This window comes from Mauremys reevesii, linkage group 11 (assembly GCF_016161935.1).
Source record: "Mauremys reevesii isolate NIE-2019 linkage group 11, ASM1616193v1, whole genome shotgun sequence".
NCBI lineage: Eukaryota > Metazoa > Chordata > Testudines > Geoemydidae > Mauremys > Mauremys reevesii.
Genome location: NC_052633.1, coordinates 16,128,099 through 16,148,651, shown reverse-complemented (window position 1 = coordinate 16,148,651; position 20,553 = coordinate 16,128,099). Strand labels below are relative to the sequence as shown.

Here is a 20,553-nt window from a genome sequence, read left to right as displayed (position 1 = left end):
TACAGTTGTATGGTTATAGTCCTCTCTATGGTCCAAGTCCTGCATGTTTCACACTGTGGTTCAGATCCTACTACATGTCCTGCATTGCATTTTGGGTAAGGTCTGCAAAGCCATGGAGGTGCTTAGAAGGGAGTCTTGTATCCCCATACTCCCTAGTGTGGCTGTCTAAGCCTGAGCCCTGTGTCATTTGTGCTGGAAGTAGCTATGCAATGCTGGGGAGGGCAGGGAAAGATGAGGAGCAGTGTTTGGTTCAGAAGATGATACTGTAGCCCAAGAACACAGGACAAGCCTTAACGTTCGCCTTAGTACATTTACAACAGCACACTGAGAGCACAATGGTTGCTAAAGCATTTTATTCATTGAGACCCTTCCAGGTGAAAGGTGTCTTGATTCAGTAGAGATCAGTAGCACGTCTCAAAGAGCTGACTTTGCCGCTCATAGCACCCCACTCGCTGAATCTCCTGTACTCCCCTGGTCTCAGCAGGTATTGGCGGCCTCTGTAATTCGGCAATTCGTAAAGGATCCAGTGCCCGTCCAGCACAGAACAAGAGAGCATCTCGGGGGAGCGTAGCTGGTCCATGACTTGCGGAGCATCCTCGGTTAACTCTACCATGTTGCCTCTGTGATCCTCCTTCTCATAGATCTTTATCCTGTAGGTGCCCCTGTGCTGTGACAGAAAATGAGACAGGGTAATAGAGTGACTGCAGCAGGTTGTCTGCCTGTGATCCTGGGCCCTGAGTCAGCTCTGTGCACTGCTCCAGTGATGCAAAGGGCATTCCTGCAATGTCCCTGCAGCCATCCTGGAGGGACTACCTCTATAAGAAAGAAAACAATTCTCATTTTCAGTCTTGGGTATCTCTGCTGAAAATGATCAAGCAAGTGCCTTATGACGGTGGTTTGGGCAATTTTGCCGTTTAAAAAAAAGAGAGAGAGAGAGAGAAGCAAAATCAAACTCACAGGTGGGATCATCCGGCAGGACTTAATGGAGGTGCTGAAACCCTCAGACTGCATGTCAGGATAATCCCCCCGTTTCAGAAAGAACTGCTGTCCCTGGAAGTTGGGACGTTCATAGAGCATGAAGCAGCCACTTTCCACGCGGACGGAGTTACAGCGGCTGAGCTGACTTTGAAAATCCGGTCGGTCGCTGCTGCACTCAACGGAGCGGCCCTGGAAGTTTCTGTCCTCAAAAAGGATGATCTAGCGCAAGAAACAAATGGCAGAGTTTTCAGTAACATCCTATACAGTGTGACTGCGTCCTGGCATTCCAATTTCTCTCCATCCAGCACACTAAGCCTGAAGTGTCTGGGCCTTGCATTTTACTGACTCTGGTGATAAATTGATATACTCCTGTGACTTCAGTGGGATTGATCCTCATTTACACAAGTGTGAGCGAAAGCAGAATTGGGCTCTGAGAGACTAATATCCAGGGACTAATAGAGGCCTTAGGTCCCCTAGCTCTGCATTCTTGATTCTCCTCTCCTACTGGTATAGGCCTAGAGTAACTCCTTTGACAATAAGAGACTAACTTTGATGTAAATGAGAGGAGAATCAGGTCCCTGGCTTCAGACTGACATAGCAAACAATCCAGTCCAGACAGGTTTCTCTTACCTTTTCCATCGTAGCTGGATTCAGGCTGCAATCCATAGCACTGCAGCTGGGAAACTGCCTTTTTATACCTCACAACCAGTGCTAAGTGTGCACACGTTAACAAAAGTCTTTTTTCTGTTCATAGAGCCGACTCATGACTCTGGGGGATCATTCACTCTTTGTACTAGTGTCCATAGGTTTTGTGTAGCGGGGAACAGGTTTTATTCCTATTGTTACCAGTGACCAGTTCTGGGCCCTGGATCTGTCAGCTCAGCCATTTTTACATTGAAGACAACATAGTTCAGGAAAAGAGAGAAACTTCTGGCCGAGTGACAGAGGGGACTGAATGTTGATGCCACCACAATCCTTTTCTATAGAGTCTCTGCAGTTGCATTGTTATCAGTGGATGCACAAGTGGTACAATAAAGATGGAGGAGGGTTCAAATGACAACATAGAAAGTAGGGAGATAAAAACAGAAATGTGCATGTCAAAAAAATGTCAAAAGGGCTTAGATAGACCTCAGGCATGTGTGAGCCCTTCAATAGCTTTGTGGTCAGCAGTATGGAGTGTGGAACATACTCCCACGAGACCAGCAATCACTGAGCCCCCCCCCCTCCACTTATTAACATAGGTGTAGTTTCAGAGGGCAGGTGACGGTGTTGCTAGTCTAGCTACAGAAATCATTTTCCAGCTACTGTGGAGTAGCTTTTCTTTTATAATGGTGGCTCATGGGTGCAGCATAATATTGGATTGAACCTATGTACTTAGGTCCTGTCTATATGGGGTTGTTTTTGCACTGCTGCAGCGTGTTTGATTTAGAGGTTTGTGCTGGTACAATTAGATTGATGTAGTTGGACTGGTGCAAATTTTCCTCATCTACATAAGTCTGTAATGTCAAGTTCTGAATTGATTTGATTGAAATGCCAATTTCTTACATAAAGGTTTTCCTCAATAGAGCTCAAAGTGCTTCACCGTCTTTAAAGGATTTATTCTCAAAAGACCCTTGTGAGGTAGGTGGTGTGATTTTTCTCTGAGACCTCTTTCCACTCTTCTTCACAACTCAGTTCAACTCCAGGCTTTGTCATTCAGTTATCTTTATCTGGCATGCAGCAACACTTCACTGAGTTGATGAAACTCAAATGTGAGGTGGTGGTGGATGTAGTGTTACAGTCTGTACCCCCATTTGTACTCCTTTTATTGGACCATGATAAAATTCATACAAAGCATGCCGTGTGAGGTATCATTCAAAAACTCATAATTTCCTGATCATCACTGTCCTAGTAAAATGTGTGGCAGCATTGTATGTAAAGTTTAAGATTCTTCTGTGTTATGTTCAGGGGAGGCTCTATGTATTTTGCCACCCCAAGTATGGCAGTCAGGCAGCTTTCGGCGGCACGCCTGCAGGAGGTCTACTGGTAATGCGGATTCGGCGGGAGGTCCGCTGGTCCCACACCTTCGGCGTACCCGCCGCCAAATTGCCACTGAAGCTGCAGGACCGGCGGACCTCCCGCAGGCATGCCACCGAAGGCAGCCAGACTGCTGCCCTCACGGTGACCGGCAGGCCGCCCCCTGCGGCTTGCCGCCCCAGGCACGTGCTTTGTACGCTGATGCCTGGAGCCGCCTCTGGTTATGTGAGTAAGAGCAGCCACAAACCACTTCTTCAGAGACAAAAGCCAAATGGACGCCTCAGCCAGGTGTCAACAAGATCAAATGGACAATCACCTGCTTAAGTGGCCATTCTTTGTCAGGAAAGAGGGTGTGAGTGAAAATCTATATTTTGACAAATGAAGAGCTTGAGGTTCCCATCCAAACAGACTTTGTCTCCTGGACTTCAGCTGGAGGTGGAGAGCGAACTATAAAGGGGGGGAACAGACACCCCAAAATACTTCTCACTTTCTCTCTGCTCATAGCATCAACAAGACCTGAAGGACAAGGAAAGTGACACTGGATTGGGGCAGGGATTCAGCCTGCAAAGGAATGCAGCCAGTAAGACTGCTAAAGTATGTAGTGAGAGAGACCTTTGCTTTGAATTCATTTAGCTTATTAAGTTTTTCTTTTTATTTCTTTGTAACCAATTCTGACTTTTATGCCTCCTTATTTGTAATCACTTAAAATCTATCTTTCTGTAGTTAATAAACTTGTTCTATTGTTTTATGTAAACCAGAGTGTTTGCACTGAAGTGTTTGGGAAACTCCATTTGAGATAAGAGGATTTGTACATATACTTGTCTATTAATAATGTAACTTTAGCGCCCTCGTAGCCAAGATGGAGTCTGCTCTGCAGGCAGCTCTGGCCAAGAGAAGGCGCGCACAGGAATGCAGCAGGAGAAATCCCTTCCACCCCAGGGGCACCTGTTCCAACCCCCCCAGAGTGAACACACACACCCACAGGAAAAGTACAATGGACATAACAAAGGGAGATATTTATTTACAGAGGGCTGGGAGGAGAAAAGCAACAAGGAGAAATATAGGGGGAGCAGTAAAACAGGGCTGCATTCAAAACAAGGCCCCACGGACCCAGTGGTAGCACAGTCTGGAGAGGCAGACACAGAGCAATGTGTCTGCACACAGAGTTCAGGAGGCCTGAGCAAAGTTTCAGTCCGGTGGTGAGTCTTGGGTGCTCCTGGTCGTCTTCGGTGCCAGTGAACTCTCCCCAGCAAACCCCTGCGATGCCCTCTTCTGCCGCTCTCTGCAAAACCGCACAGAGCGACCACCTCCCCACTTAACTATCTAACAGCCTCCCTCCTTATTCCCAGTGCAGAGTCACAAGCCCCAGTACTCACAGCCCCAGGCAGCTCCGGGCAGCCGTGATACTGGGTTCAGCTCCGGCCTGTCCTCCTCGGGTGATTCCCCCCGGCACAGGGCTCCTCCTGGCTCCTGTCCTGGGCTGTCCCCGATCGGGCCTGTCCTCCTCAGGCCTCCGGCAGGTTCTCTCTGCTTCCTTCTCCAGGGCCAGCCATGCTGCTTCCCCTCTCTCTCTCTCCAGCTCCAGCCCTGCCCCCTGGAGTTTCCCTCCTTTTTCTTACTCTCCCCCTCCCCCTTGGGAAAAAGATTTAAAGGGGCCATGCTCTCTAGACCCCAAAGGGGTTACAATAAAATGATGGATTTTATATGAGCTTGTATTGTCCAGGAGGGTGATGAGTACAAGACACAAATTTCTGGGGGAAAGTCATGGTCCAGGAGTTTGCTGGTGTTGCCCTGCAGTGTAATTGAGTGGCTGGATGTAGCACTCATGTAGTATAGCTGGGGCTAATTTAGATGCTGCAGCCTGTATGTGGGCAGACCAGGAGTGGTTCCTTTCACAGTGAAAAGAACAGGAGCACTTGTGGCACCTTAGAAGCAGTGTAAAAGGCACCCCAGGTTGGAGAACTGAGGGGACACATCTGTTCAACAGTCCAGATTGTACCCTGGGTAAGGTCACATTAGGGCACATGACATATCTATCCAATGATGCACAGAAACTCTCTCCCTTTATAAACATTTACACATTTTACTTAATTTTCTATATGTTGCATCACATGCTGGCAGTGGCTCGCTTACTTTGTAGGAGTCAATCCCCGTACAACATGCTCTGTCCATGTTTGACCTACTCTTTACCTCATGTTTTCATTCCTGACTTATTGTGTCCATTATTATTTTGCTCATAGTAAATGGTTCCCTGGGTGTTCCCGCTCCTAGCTAGCTGAGAAACTTTGTCTCTTAACTTACAGACCCATTTACTTTTCTTAGCACAAAACATTCCATTTTTAGCCTGCTGATCTATTTACCTCCTGAGTCCTGTCTTCCAAAAGACTTCAGAGGAGCCAGGTCAATCCTATGTTAAGTGCAGACTGTACCACTCTGCTTTTGGGGAAGGCTGGCAGGGAGCATGATCCCAGATGATCACTTTAGATCCTGCTGGATGTTCAGTTATGTCTCCTTTGGCATTGAATCATGCCTTGGTTTTTTATATGTCTGCTTTCTTACTGCCACACTCCTGTGTATCTCCAAAATCTGCATCTGCAAGTCCTGTACCAGGCTTCTGACAGGGCCACTGTAGCTAGATGGGCTGGAACTGGGTTAATTATATCCCTCCACACTCTCATCCGGACAGATGCACACTTCTTTGACCCCACAAATCCGCTCCCATTGTCTGAGTCAATAACCTTAGGCTCCCCATCTGCAGAACACATTGCTAATCAATTATTTCAGTCTTGTTAGGGCAGTCACATATTTAGTGTGGGAGGCCCCCTCCTCCAGGTGTGAAAAAGCATTTACATCAAGTAGCACATACTTGTTACCCGATAAGGACAACTCCCCAGTATAGTCTATTAGAATTCATTTCCATGGACCTCTCAGTGCCTGTCTCAGAAGAGCTTTTTTTGTTAGCTGGATTGTGTCTGGCAAGTCTCTCTTTCATTGGGGCCACCACCATATTTTTACTAATCTGTCTTTGGCCTCTGTGTCTTTGGAGTGATCACCCCTTGTACATTCACATTTTGGCTGCAGGCTTGCTCCCAAAGTGGCCTTAACTTCACATACTGTTGTTAAAGCGGAGTGGGCTACAAAGCGTTCATCTTATTGTGATAGTTGCTGGCCTCAAGTGAAAACTGCTACACGGATACCTTTCCAAGTAGTCTACCATGGCCAGGCTGGTTCTGTAACTGTTGCATTTCTGGCTGCTAAATCGGCTGTCTTATTTTTGTTGTTTGTTGTTAAATAGGTTCCCTTTTGTGTGTGTGTGCGCACGTAAGTGTCTGAATTTTAACCATGTCTGTTTGTGCCAAAATCACTCAGGGAAAAAAAGCGACTAGAAGTTCCCCTGGAATCTCTTTTGAATATGGATAGTGACCTCTTTAATTTTTTTTAATTAAATAAACACTACTGGGAATTGTGCAATGATGGAAGACTAACTTCCCCAATATAGACTGGATGACAAGCGCTACTAATAATAGTAGGGTCCAGATTTTCCTGGATGTTATAGTGGACAGATTACTTCACCCAAGAGGTAATGGCATTTTAGATTTGATGTTGGGGAGTAGTGAGGACCTCATAGAAGAACTGGGTGTAGAAGACAACCTTGGTTCGAGTGACCATGAGCTAATTCAGTTTCAAATAATAATAACAAATAAACAAAAATAGATCTGCAATGAGGGTCCTTGATTTCAAAAGGGCAAACTTTAAAAAATGAAGAGAATTAGTTAGAGAAGTGGACTGGAATGTAGAACTGAAGGATGTGAAAGCGGAGGAGGCTTGGAATTACTTGACATCGAAGTTGCAAAAATTATCTGAAACCTGTATCCCAAGCAAGGGGGAAAAATTGTAGGAAAGGGTAGATGAGCAAGCCTCTCAAACAGGTGATTAAGAGAAAGCAGAAATCCTACAAGGAATGGAAGATGGGATACATCAGCAAGGAAAGCTATTTTTTGGAGGTCAGAGAGTATAGGGATAAAGTGAGACCTGCCAAAAACCAAGCAGAGTTGGACATTGCAAAGGAAATTAAAACCAATAGTTAATGGTTCTACGGCCATATAAATAAAAACAAAACAAGGTAAGAAGTGGTACTGCTAAACACTGAGGATGGGGTGGAGATTAAAGATAATCTAGGCATGGCCCAACACCTAAAGAAATACTTTGCCTTAATGTTTAATAAGGCTAATGAGGAGCTTAGGAGTAGTGGGAGGGTGGAAGTCAGACTCAAACAGCTAAACTGGGGGGCCTGAATAATTTCTATCCAAGAATATTAAAGGAACTGGTACATGAAATTGAAACCCAATAGCTAGGATTTTTAATGAATCTTTAAACGCAGGGGTTGTACTCTCTTACTGGAGAATTGCTAATATAGTTCCTATATTTAAGAAAAGGGGAAGGAAGGGAAATGATCCGGGAAACTAAGGGCCTGTTAGTTTGATCTCAATTGTATGCCCGGTCTTGGAATAAATTTTGAAAGAGAAAGTAGTTAAGGATGTAGATGTAATTGGGGGGGGGAAATACAACATGTGGTTTTACAAAAGGTAGATCATGCCAGACCAACCTGATTTCCTTCTTTGAGAAGATGATTGACTTTAGATCTACTGCATTTCATTTGTCTCAAATCTATCTGCTCTAATTTACCTGGATTTCAGTAAGGCTTCTGATATAGTTTCACATGGAAAATTATTAGTTAAGCTGGAGAAGATGGGGATTAATATGAGACGTGAAAGGTGGATGAGGAGCTGGTTAAAGGGAAGACTACAGTGGGAAATACTGAAAGGCGAACTGTCAGGCTGGAGTGAGGTTACTAGTAGAGGTCTTTAGGGAAGACAGTTTTGCTGACATGCTTTTTTTTTTTTAAAGATTAGATGCTGGGTGCTAGAGGGGCAAAGTGGGAAGTAGCACAGGATTGTGGGAAATGCCCACCGGATAGCTGGTCTGGAGAGAAAATCATAACCTGGAGGGGGTGACTGTGTTGCCCTAGCCAGAGGGCTGAATCATGAAGTCACACAGAGCACCCCAAGTCATGAAGTGAGAGAGCGAGATAGGTCACAGGGGCATTTGCTCCTGGAAGTGGGAGCAAGGGCCCTCTAGCCTTAGGGACAACAGGGGTCATTTGATGCTCAAACCCTGAGCTGAAGGGATAGAGGTAGGTTAGCTCCCAGGACTCACCCTTGAGCCTGGGTGTATCTCTTTGGATGGGTGAACTGGGCCGGGGTGCTTTTCTCTTCCTGCCTCCCAGAGTTGTCTGCTGGGCTGCTGTTGGTGGCTCCTACAGTTAACCTCACACTGAGGTGCATGGGGCTGTTCAGCCCTCTCTGAGCTATTGTTTCAGGCTGGCTGCAGACTTGGGCAGACAACTCTGAATTGGTTCCACCTGGGTCATATTCAAGCTTTGCTTCACACACCCCTGGGACAGACACCTCAGCTTTCGTTACACACAGAAAGTTCCAGTGTAATCCGATGATTCCAGTAGCTGGGGCCCTCGACCCAGACCTATAGTGCCTATGGCTAGTTAATCCTGCCCTGCCCTGGATCGATGCTCAGGTAACTCTGGCCTGAGGCTCGGCTGGGCAGAGAGCTATGATTGGTGTTTCTCGGCTGGGAGGAGGATGTGGCTGATTCTGGCCATCACCTGCGTGCCCAGCTCTGCCTGCTCCATGCCTGGTGGCTGAGAGGGCTCTGGCTGCTGCTCCCAGGTGATGCTCCCAGTGCCTCTTTAGTCCTAGCTCCAAATCTGTGGCCATGGGTGGGCTGGAGGTTTATCATCTAGACTACAGCTGTATGATTACAGTCCTCCCGCCGCCTCTCTATCCTCCAAGCCCTTTATGTTTCACTCTATGGTTCAGCTCCTACGAAGTCGCCTACACTTAGGGTGACCAGAGAGCAAGTGTGAAAAATTGGGACAGAGGGTGGGGAGTAATAGGAGCCTATATAAGAAAAAGACCCAAAAATAGGGACTGTCCCTATAAAATTGGAACATCTGGTCACCGTACTTGCACTGCATTTTGGGTAAGGACTGCACAGCCATGGAGGTGATTGGGACAGAGCCTGGTGCTTCCGTACTCCTTTCAGAAGATGATACTGTAGCCCAAGAACACAGGACAAGCCTCGATGTTCCCCTTAGTACACTTACAACAGCACGCAGAGAGCACAATGGTTGTTAAAGCATTTTATTCACTGAGACCCTTCCAGGCAAAAGGCGTCTTGATTCAGTAGAGATCAGTGGCACGTCTCAAAGAGCCGACTCTGCCACTCATAGCGCCCCACTCGCTGAATCTCCGGTACTGCCCTGGTCTCAGCAGGTATTGGCGGCCTCTGTAATTTGGCAATTCGTAAAGGATCCAGTGCCCCTCCAGCACAGAACAAGAGAGCATCTCGGGGGAGCGTAGCTGGTCCATGACTTGTGGAGAGTCCTCGGTTAACTCTACCATGTTGCCTCTGTGATCCTCCTTCTCATAGATCTTTATCCTGTAGGTGCCCCTGTGCTGTGACAGAAAATGAGACAGGGTAATAGAGTGACCGCAGCAGGCTGGCTGCCTGTGATCCTGGGCCTGGAGTCAGCCCTGTGCACTGCTCCAGTGATGCAAATGGTGCTTACAGCTGCCTCTGCTCCCCACAGGAGGGGAATCCTTGAATGCTGCAAAGGCAGCACATCCACCCATTTGACTCAGACCTACGTGAGCCGTGACTCCCACCTTTGGTGCAGGGGCTATGTCTGGGGTGGGGAAGAGGGAGCCCAACCAGACACAAGAGGAGACAGGGCTGCAGTGTACAACGCTGTCCAGTCCTCAGCCAGCACAGTGCTCCCATACACCTGGGGTTCTCAATCTTTTTCTTTCTGAGGCCCTGTGAGGGGCTGTGTTTGCCCTGCACTGGTACTGCAAGGGTGAACTCTACTCTTTGGGCCGAGGAGGCCATGCACCCTCGGCCCTGCTGGATATGTTCCATCTGGAGACCAGGTATAAAAGGGAGCAGCCCAGCTCATTCAGGGCTGACTGCCGAGGAGGGAGGATGCCCGCTGGAGGCTCCAGCCCTGGAACTGCTAAGGCCCCAGAAGGAAGAAGCCGGAGATGCTGAGACCCAGGCAAATGCCCAAGTTCCTGCATATGCCCAAGGAGCAACGAAGCTGCCGAGAGCCGGACCGGCTGAGGAGCCTACAGACTTCGGAGATGCCAGGATGACACCACCAGGGACAGGGTAGGAAATAGCTCAGGGAGACTAGGCATTGTACCAAGTGTTGTCAGTGTGTTTTGGATGGATTCCCCACTGACTCAGTGGCGAGCATACTTGCCCCTGTCAGGGCCCTGAGTTGGGAACTGGAGCAGGGAGGGCATGGGGTCCCCCTTCCTGGTTGCCACCCCCCTCAGGTGGCGGCCCACTCCCTTGACCAGCCTACTGGAGGGCCACCATATTGACTCTGGCCATTTGGCCACATAGTCCTGCTGACTCAGGCCACAAGGACACGCAGTCCTGATGGAAGGCAGCCATATTGATTTTTACCCTTAGGTGAAGCTATCCCAAGGTAAGGGGTGATTGAATAGATTCAGCCATGGCGCCATAATTATCCTCACTCCATCCCAAGAAGGGACGGGTTGCACTTGCTCCACGACAGGGTCCCCTAACATGCTATATAAAAACTCCACGGACCTCTGTGCCACAACAACAGTTTTTCTGCATATAAAAGCCAGGGTTGCCATTAGAGGGTAGCAAGCAGGGCAGTTATCCAGGGCCCCATGCCACGGGGCCCTGTGAAGCTCAGTTGCTCAGGCTTCAGCTTCAGGCAGGGGTGGTGGGTGGGACTCAGGGCACTGGGGCTTTGGCTTTCTGCCCTGGGCCCCGGTGCGTCAAATGCTGGCCTTGCTTTGCAGACTCTCAGAAACCCACTCGTGGCCCACCAGGGGCCTCGGATCCCTAGTTGAGAGCTGCTGCCATAGGCTACACTAAGTTCTACTGGGGAGTGTTTCAGGCTTCAGCAGCCCCAGAATCAAGGAAACAGAAAAGTGAGTTTGTTATAAAGAGTCACAGAAAATGTTGAGCCCAATTCTCCCCTCATACTGGTGTAACTCCCTGAGCTTCAAGGAGTTACATCTTATTTTACACCAGTGTGAGGGGAGTGGGCCCAGTGTATCTCCAAATCCCCAGAACTTACAGATACATTTTCTCTCCTTAACTCAAAGTATGTTGTTGTTCACTGTCCATATTCCTAACCACAGGACAGCTGCACCGAGGCCCAGAACAGGCAGTAGTGGTGGAAGGTGTCCTGTCCTATCCTATCCCTGCAATGTCCCCCAGCCATCCTGGAGGGATGACCACTAGGAGGAAGAAAGCGGTTCTTGTTTTCAGGCCTTGGTAGCTAAGCTGAAAATGATCAAGCAAGTGCCTTATAACGGTGGCTTGGGCAACATTGCCATTTTTTAAAAGCAAAATCGAACTCACAGGTGGGATCATCCGGCAGGACTTAATGGAGGTGCTGAAACCCTCAGACTGCATGTCAGGATAATCCCCCTGTTTCAGAAAGAACTGCTGTCCCTGGAAGTTGGGACGTTCATAGAGCATGAAGCAGCCACTTTCCACGCGGGCGGAGTTACAGCGGCTCAGCTGACTTTGAAAATCCGGCCGGTCGCTGCTGCACTCAATGGAGCGGCCCTGGAAGTTTCTGTCCTCGAAAAGGATGATCTAGTGCAAGAAACAAATGGCAAAGTTTTCAGTAACATCCTATACAGTGTGACTGCGTCCTGGCATTCCAATTTCTCTCCGTCCAGCACACTAAGCCTGAAGTGTTTGGGCCTTACATTTTACTGACTATGGTGATAAATTGATATACTCCTGTGACTTCAGTGGAATTGATCCTCATTTACACAAGTGTAAGCGAAAGCAGAATTGGGCTCTGAGAGACTAATATCCAGGGACTAATAGAGGCAGTAAGTTCCCTAGCTCTGCATTCTTGATTCCCCTCTTCTACTGCCATTGGTATAGGCCAAGAGTAACTCCTTTGACAATAAGAGACTAACTTTGATGTAAATGAGAGGAGAATCAGGTCCCTGGCTTCAGACTGACATAGCAAACAATCCAGTCCAGACAGGTTTCTCTTACCTTTTCCATCGTAGCTGGGTTCAGGCTGCAAGCCATAGCACTGCAGCTGGGCAACTGCCTTTTTATACCTCACAACCAGTGCTAAGTGTGCACACGTTAACAAAAGTCTTTTCTCTGTTCATAGAGCCAGCTCATGACTCTGGGGGATCATTCATTCTTTGTACTAGTGTCCCTAGGTTTTGTGTTGTGTAGAACAGGTTTTATTCCTATTGTTATCAGTGAGCAGTTCAGCACAGCCATTTTTACATTGAAGACAACATAGTTCAAGAAAAGAGAGAAACTTCTGGCCGAGTGACAGAGGGGACTGGATGTTGATGTGATCACAATCCTTTTCTATAGAGTCTCTGCAGTTGCATTGTTATCAGTGAATGCAGAAGTGCACTGTACAGTAAAGATGGAAGAGGGTTCAAACGACAAAATAGAAAATAGGGAGATAAAGACAGAAATGTGTATGTAAAAAAAAAAAGTCAAAAGGGCTTAGGTAGACCTCACGTGTGTTTTTGCCATTCAGTAGCTTTGGGGTCTGATATATGGAGTCTGGAACGTCCTCCTGCCAGACCAGCATGAGATAAGCAACTGTTCTGCAGCTGTGCAGCGTCCACCCCCACCTGTAGCAACAGAGGGTTGTTCTGAGTCTCCAGGTGTGGTCATTTCCAGCACACCTCATCATCCCACATTTCAAATAGTTGAGCTTGCACAATATTTAGCATAGCAGCTCAAGGCCAGGCTGTCTTCCATCAGGCTGAACAAGGAGAAGGAGTTTCTCAGGCCTTGACTACACTACAGAGTTTTGTCGACAAAAGTTAGGCCCTTTAATTAAAGCGCTTCCATTAAGTAACTGTTGCATGTTCTCTTTATGGTCCTCATGTCAACAGAGCCCATGCACACTAGCAGTGTGGGGCAGTGTGGGCAGGGGCAGCTCCAGGCCCCAGCACACCAGGCACGTGCTTGGGGCGGCATGCCGTGGGAGGCGCTTTGCCGGTCGCCGGGAGGGTGGCAGGCGGCTCCGGTGGACCTCCCGCAGGCGTCCCTGCGGAGGGTCCGCTGGTCCCGTGGCTTCGGTGGAGCATCCGCAGGCACGTCTGCGGGAGGTCCACCGGAGCCGCGGGACCGGCGACTGGCAGAGCGCCCCTGAGTGTGGGTAGCTATGCCACTGTGCAACTGGCCATAGAGTTTTGGGAAAGGTTTACTCAGGGCCGCCCAGAGGGCAGGGGGGAAGTGGGGTAATTTTCCCTGGGCCCCACAGGGGCCCCCGCAATAATTCTCCAGCCCCGGCCCCACCTCCGCCTTCCCCCATCCTTCAGCGCTTCAGCGCGCTGCGCCCAGGAGCAGCCCTGGACAGAGCTAAAGCAGCCTGGCTCAGGTGGGGCCTGAGCTCCGCCCCGCTCAGAGCCACATGGTAAGGGAGCAGGTCTGTGAGCTCCGGTGCCGCCAGAGCCAGACACTGCAGCGCTGTCCAGGGGTCAGGGCAGCTCTTGGACGCGCCGCGCTGAGGCTCTGAGAGAGGGGAGACGTGAGGGTAACCCAGGAGCGGCCCTGGACAGAACTAAAGCGGCGTGGCTCGGGCGGGGCCTGAGCTCCTCCCCACTCGGAGCCACATGGTAAGGGAGCGGGGCTGCGAGCTCCAGGCTGGCCGGCGGGAACTTAGGCCCTGCTGGAGCCAGGCCGCTGCAGCGCTGTCGAGAGCCACTCCTGGATGCGGCACACTGAGGCTCCGGGAGAGGGGGGAGGTGGGGGTAAGCATCATGGCAGGGGGCCGGGGGGGTTGGATAAGGAGCAGGGAGTCCCGGTGACAGTCAGGGGACAGGGAGGGAGCAGAGGTCCTGGGGGGTTGGTCAGGGGACGGGGAAGGCGGGGTTGGATCGTGGGCATTCCGGGGTCTGTCAGGACTCGGCGGGGTAAGGGTCGGGGCAGACAGGGGACAGGGAACAGGGGGGGTTGGTGGGGGTGGGTGGTGGTTGGGGAGGGAGTTTCAGGGGGGCAGTGAGGGGACAAGGAGCAGGATGGGTCAGGGATTCTGAGGGGGGCAGTCAGGGGGGCAGGATGTGGGTGGGGGTTAGATAGGGGGCAGGGCCAGGCTGTTTGGAGAGGCACAGCCTTCCCTACCCTAAGCTCATTCAGCAGTTTGAGGCTCGCAGACAGCTATTTAACACAAAGAGCCAAGCTGTTATCTTTTCCGTGGGGGAGGGATCACATGAGAAGAGCAATATCCTATACCACCTACCTCCTTCCCTACCCTACCAAGGGAGACACCCCCCCCCCCCGCATTCCCTGAGGCTCCAGAGGGGTTAATTCAGTAGTTCTCAAACTTTTGTACTGGTGACCCCTTTCACACAGCAAACCTCTGAGTGCGACCCCCCCCTTATAAATTAAAAATACTTTTTTTATATATTTAACACTATTATAAATGCTGGAGGCCAAGTGGGGTTTGAGGTAGAGGCTGACAGCTCGTGACCCCCAGTAATAACCTCGTGACCCCCTGAGAGGTCCCGAGCACCCTGTGTCCATTCACATGCATGTGCTATTTTGAGCATTTCAGTTTTCACAACATAGGCTCATCTCAGATTCTGGAACAAGCTCAAATGCTCAGTTCATGGAGTATGTACATAAACTATACTAAAGACAAACCCACAGTAACCGTCTCCAGTTTGTGAGGGACCTCGTGGAGCCAGTATTAGGAAACAGATACATTCATGGAGGTTACATTCTTTAATGGCTATTAGCCAGGATGGGTAAGGAATGGTGTCCCTAGCCTCTGTTTGTCAGAGGGTGGAGATGGATGGCAGGAGAGAGATCACCTGATCATTACCTGTTAGGTTCACTCCCTCTGGGGCACTTGGCATTGGCCATTGTCGGTAGACAGGATACTGGATTGGATGGACCTTTGGTCTGACCCAGTATGGCCGTTCTTATGTTCGAAGTTAAATGAACCCAGCGTTATGGAGACAGATATGAGTCAAGGATGCCAGCAGAGTATCAGAAACTTGGAAAAATCTCTGACTGGATGGGCTCAGGCGTTTGGTCACAAGCTGAGGTGGTTCAAAAGATTTGGATTTTTTTTAAGCAGAATTTTTTTTATTGTTTCTTTAAACAAACACAGCAAGCAGCAGATATTTGGCCACACACTTCTGAAACCCCAAACCATGTTCAGGTTTTGGCAGACTAATTTCAGCTTTTCAATTAAAAAAAAACAAATAAATTTTGAAGGAAAGCAGACATTGTCTGTGATTTTTTTCTGCTTTTTAAAAACCCCAGTTTTCGATCCAAAAAAGTTTTGATGGAAAATATTTGTCCAACCCTTTTAATGAGCTTTAGTGCCTTTTAGCACTAGCTGATGCTGAGAACCAGTGATACCTTGTAAAGGTGACTTGAAAATAAGTTTTCTCAAAACTGGGTTTGTGCCGAGATGTGGAAGGTTTTTAAATGTTTATTTTTCCCAGGGCTGCCTGGGAGGGGGTGAGGGGGGGCAAGTGGGGCAATTTGCCTTGCAAGGGGCCCCCACGAGAATATAGTATTGCAACATTATTTAATGGAAGGGGCCCCTGAAATTGCTTTGCCCCAGGCCCCCTGAATCCTCTGGGCGGCCCTGAGGTTTACAATGCCTCATGGGGTAGGTACAGTCACATGATGCAGGTTTCTGAATCCCATCGTTCCATGGGCAGCCTACTAGATTGCCAGCTGCTTGTCAGCTGAAGTGTATGTGAGGCAGGAGGGGGACCATGTGTGTGTGTGTGTGTGTGTGTGTGTGTGGCAGGGACCGTGTGTGTGTGTGTGTGTGTGTGTGTGTGAGAGAGAGAGAGAGAGAGAAACAGAGTGTGTGTTGTGTGAGATATAGGGTAGGTGGGTGGGGCAGGGGGAATGTGTGTTTGGGGAGAGTGCTGTCGCTCTAAATTCAGACAGCAGCCTGAGCAACCAACAGTGCTGGGTTTACAGTGGTGCCAGTGGCGCCATGGAGCCGGGCCCATGCTCAGAAGGGGCCCTGGCCTGCTCCGCTTGCACTGCACCCTGAGACCCCGCTGGCTCCCCCCGCCCACCACTTGCTCCTCTCAGCCTGCCTGCTTGCTGGCTGAGGGGTCCTCTCCATCCCCGTCCCCACCCACCTGCTTCTCTCTGCCCCCTGGCCAGACCCCAGTGCACCTCTGGCTCTGGGCAGTCTCTGCTTCCCACCACCTGTGGGCCCCACCTGTCCCCCCGGAGCTGAGCCTCCTGGGATTGCTGCAGAAGCCTGACCAGTGTCAGGTCTCAGTCAGTGGGGGGGGGGGGGGGGAAGGATGGGGCTTGGCTGGGTCTCTTCAGGCAAGTGGGTCCTTAGGAACCCCGGCCGGGGAAGGCCCTGGCCTGGCTGATTGCACCATTCCCAAGGGGCCGGAGTGATTCCCTGCCCTGGGACCAGCCCTGGCTGCGCTGCCGGCTCAGCCTGGCAGACAGTCGCCTCCCAGCAGGGCCAGTGAGTGTGGCCGGGAGGCAGGGCGTGGGGGAGTGGGTCTCTGAGGGATCTGGGGTGGAGCTGGGCTGTGAGGGGGCAAGGAAGATGTGTGTGTTGGGGCAGTAGAGAATGGGGGATCTCTTAGGGGTTTGTGGGGGTGCCGGGCAGGAGGACACTGGGCAGGGGTGGTGGTGTGCAGGGCGCTGTGCATTTGTGGGTGGGTCGGGGGGCGCTGGCCATAGGGAGTCAGTCAGTCAGGGGGTGTTGGGCAGGGGGGCTGTGTGATGCAACATGGGCCCGCACCCTGAGGGGAAGGGGCAGGCTGGCAGCACAGGGCCAGGTGGGCCACTGTGCATCTGGCAACTACCAATTTGTAAATAGTGCCCTTGCACTGGGCTGAGCAGAGTGGGGCCGCCCCTGCCATGCCATGCCCCATAGCCTCTGGCTGGCCCTCGCTCTGGGGACTGACCTCCCCGCGCCATGGTCCATTGCCTCCATGGGGGCCCACAAATATGTTTGGCACCAGGCCCAAAAAGGTTAATCCGGCCTTGGCAACCAATCCTGCTGGTGGGACCCCACTTCAGCCCCTGGCTCTGCATAGCACAGCAATCTTCATCTCCCCCCCCCCTGCCCGCGCAGAAGCAGCTTGCTCTGCCTGCCTGCCAATTCCACATTAAATGGTTCTGTTCTTCCCTCTGAGTTCTCCCACAGCCTCCTCAACTGCCTGGATCCGCTCCCTCAGCAGCTCTGTGAGCTCTCCACACTGAGGAATGTCAAAGCTTGCACATGGCTGCAGGGCAGCCGAGTTCAAAACAGTGAGCAGAATCGTCATGGTGGGCATTGAGGGGTACTGGGGGAGGCCACTTATGGCAGCATAATGAACGGCAGCGTCTACACTGATGCTTTGTCGCTTTAACTTTGCTGTAAAAAGTTCCATGTCTGTTGTCCATGTGGTTTTATGATATGAGAGAGGCTGATCCCAGATGATCACTTTAGATCCCACTCGATGCTCATTTACGTCTCCTTTGGCATTGAACCATGTCTTGGTTTTTTATACTTCTGCTTCCTTTCTTACCGCCACACTCCTGTGTATCTCCAAAACCTGCATCTGCAAGTCCTGTACTAGGCTTCTGACAGGGCCACTGTAGCTAGATGGGCTGGAACTGGGTTAATTATATCCCTCCACACACTCACTGATCTTCCCATCCAGGCACCATTCGGGGGGAAAAGCTTGTGGATTTGCATTCCGTACCTGTGATGCACATTAGTACCAGTGGTAACGCTTCATCCCAATCGCTGCCTGTTGAATTCACCTCTTTCTTTTTTTAGCTTGGATTTGATGGTCCTATTTATTCACTCAACCTTTCCTGCTGCTGCTGCTGACTGATAGGGAATGGGAACCTTTTTATCTCCATCCAGACAGATGCACACTTCTTTGACCCCACAAATCCGCTCCCATTGTCTGAGTCAATAATGTTAGGCTTCCCATCTGCAGAACACATTGCTAATCAATTATTTCAGTCTTGTTAGGGCAGTCACATATTTAGTGTGGGAGGCCTCCTCCTCCAGGTGTGAGAAAGCATTTACATCAACTAGCACATACTTGTTACCCGATAAGGACAACTCCCCAGTGTAGTCTATTAGAATTCATTTCCATGGACCACTCAGTGCCTGTCTTAGGCTACGTCTATACTACCCGCCCGGGTCGGCAGGTAGCGTTCGACTTCTCAGAGTTCGATATATCATGTCTCGTCTAGACGCGATATATCGAATTCCGAACGCACTCCCGTCGACTCTGGAACTCCACCACCGCGAACGGCGGTGGCGGAGTCGACGGGGGAGCCGCGGACTTCGATCCCGCGGCATCTGGACGGGTGAGTAGTTCGAACTAAGGTAGTTCGAGTTCAGCTACGCTATTCACGTAGCTGAACTTGCGTACCTTAGTTCGACACCCCCCCCCCCCCAGTGTAGACTAGGCCTTAGAAGAGCTTTTTTTGTTAGCTGGATTGTGTCTGGCACAGATTAGGGAAGTATCAAGGTGTTCCTTCAAGTTTCTTTCCCATTGGGGCCACCACAATATTTTTGCTAATCAGTCTTTGGTCTCTGCGTCTTTGGAGTGATCATCCACAGTGGACCCAGGCACCCATAAGAGCCGATCTTTTTGCATGTTTTGTGGTGCCACCCATACTGAACCGTTCTTTAAATTAAACATGGGAGTTCTAGTTTTGACCTTATACATTCATGTTTTGGCTGCAGGCTTGCTCCCAAAGTGGTCTTAACTTCACATCCTGCTGTTGAATGTTCTGTAGCCCACTCCGCTTTATCTTATTGTGATAGTTGCTGGCCTAAAGTGAAAACTGCTACAAGGATAGCTTTCAAAGCACTCTCCCATGGCCAGGGTGGTTCTGTAACTGCTGCATTTCTGGCTGCTAAATCGGCTGTCTCATTTTTGTTGCTTGTTGTTAAATAGGTTCCCTTTTGTGTGTGTGTGCGCACGAAGGTGTCTGAATTTTAACCATGTCTGTTGGCTAATGAGGAACTTAGAGATAGTGGCAGAGTGGAAGTCAGACTGGTACAGATTAATGGGAGTAAATTGGCGGGGCGGGGGGCTGAATAATTTACATCCAAGAATATTAAAGGTGCTGGTACATGAAATTGCAAACCCAATAGCTAGGATTTTTAATGAATCTTTAAACTCAGGGGAGAGTACTCTCTTACTGGATAATTGCTAATATAATTCCTATTTTTAAGAAAAGTGGAAGCGGGGGAAATGATCCGGGAAACTAAGGGCCTGTTAGTTTAATGTCAATTGTATGTCCAGTCTTGGAACAAATTTTGAAAGAGAAAGTAGTTAAGGACATAGAGGTAATTGGGGGGGGGGGGGGAAATACATGTGGTTTTACAAAAGATAGATCATACTAGACCAACCTGATTTCCTTCTTTGAGAAGATGATTGACTTTAGATCTACTGCATTTCATTTGTCTCAATTGGGGGAGGGATAGCTCAGTGGTTTGAGCATTGGCCTACCAAACCCAAGGTTGTGAGTTGAATCCTTGAGGTAGCCATTTAGGGATCTGGGGCAAAAATCTGTCTGGGGATTGGTCCTGCTTTGAGCAGGGGGTTGGACTAGATGACCTCCTGAGGTCCCTTCTAACCCTGATATTCTATGATTCTATATCATAAAGGGTCGCTCCCAGGACTTGCCCTTGAGCCTGGGTGTAGCTGTTTGGGTGGGTGGACTGGGCCAGGGGTGCTCTTCTCTTCCTGCTTCCCACAGTCCTCTGATGGGCTGCTGTTGGTGGCTCCTACAGTTAACCTCACAGTGAGGTACATGGGGCTGTTCAGCCCTCCCAGAGCTATTGCTTTAGGCTGGCTGCAGACTTGGGTAGACATCTCTGATTTGGCTCCACCTGGGTCATATTTTCAAGCTTTGGTTTACACCCCCGGGGACAGACACCTCAGCTTTCGTTACACACAGAAAGTTCCAGTGTAATACGAAGATTCCAGGAGCTGGGGCCCTCGACCAAGGCCTATAGTGCCTATGGCTAGTTAATCCTGCCCTGCCCTGGATCGGTGCTCAGGTAACTCTGGACTGAGGCTCGGCTGGGCAGAGAGCTATGATTGGTGCTGTCTCTCAGCTGGGAGGAGGATGTGGCTCCTTTCTGCCATCAGCTGGGTGCCCAGCTCTGTCTGCTCCATGCCTGGTGGCTGAGGGGGCTCCAGTTGCTGCTCCCTGGTAATTCTCCCAGGGCCCCCTCAGCCCTACCTCCAAATCTATGGCCATGGGTGGGTTGAAGGATTATGATTTAGATTACAGCTTTATGATTACAGTCCTCCTGCCGCCTCTCTATGGTCCAAGCGCTGTATGTTTCACTCTATGGTTCAGCTTTTACTGCGTGCCCTGCACTGTATTTGGGTAATGCCCGCACAGCCATGGAAGTGTCTGGGAGGGAGTCTTATACCCCTGTAATCCCTTGTGCGTCTGCCTAGG

At 50.0% G+C, this 20,553-nt stretch overlaps 2 pseudogenes; both read right to left on the bottom strand.

Annotated features, from left to right (window-relative positions):
• Positions 1–343: 343 nt before the first annotated feature.
• On the bottom strand, positions 344–1,617 carry LOC120374518 (annotated as a pseudogene).
• A 7,585-nt stretch (positions 1,618–9,202) lies between these two features.
• LOC120374517 lies at positions 9,203–12,144 on the bottom strand (annotated as a pseudogene).
• Positions 12,145–20,553: the final 8,409 nt, after the last annotated feature.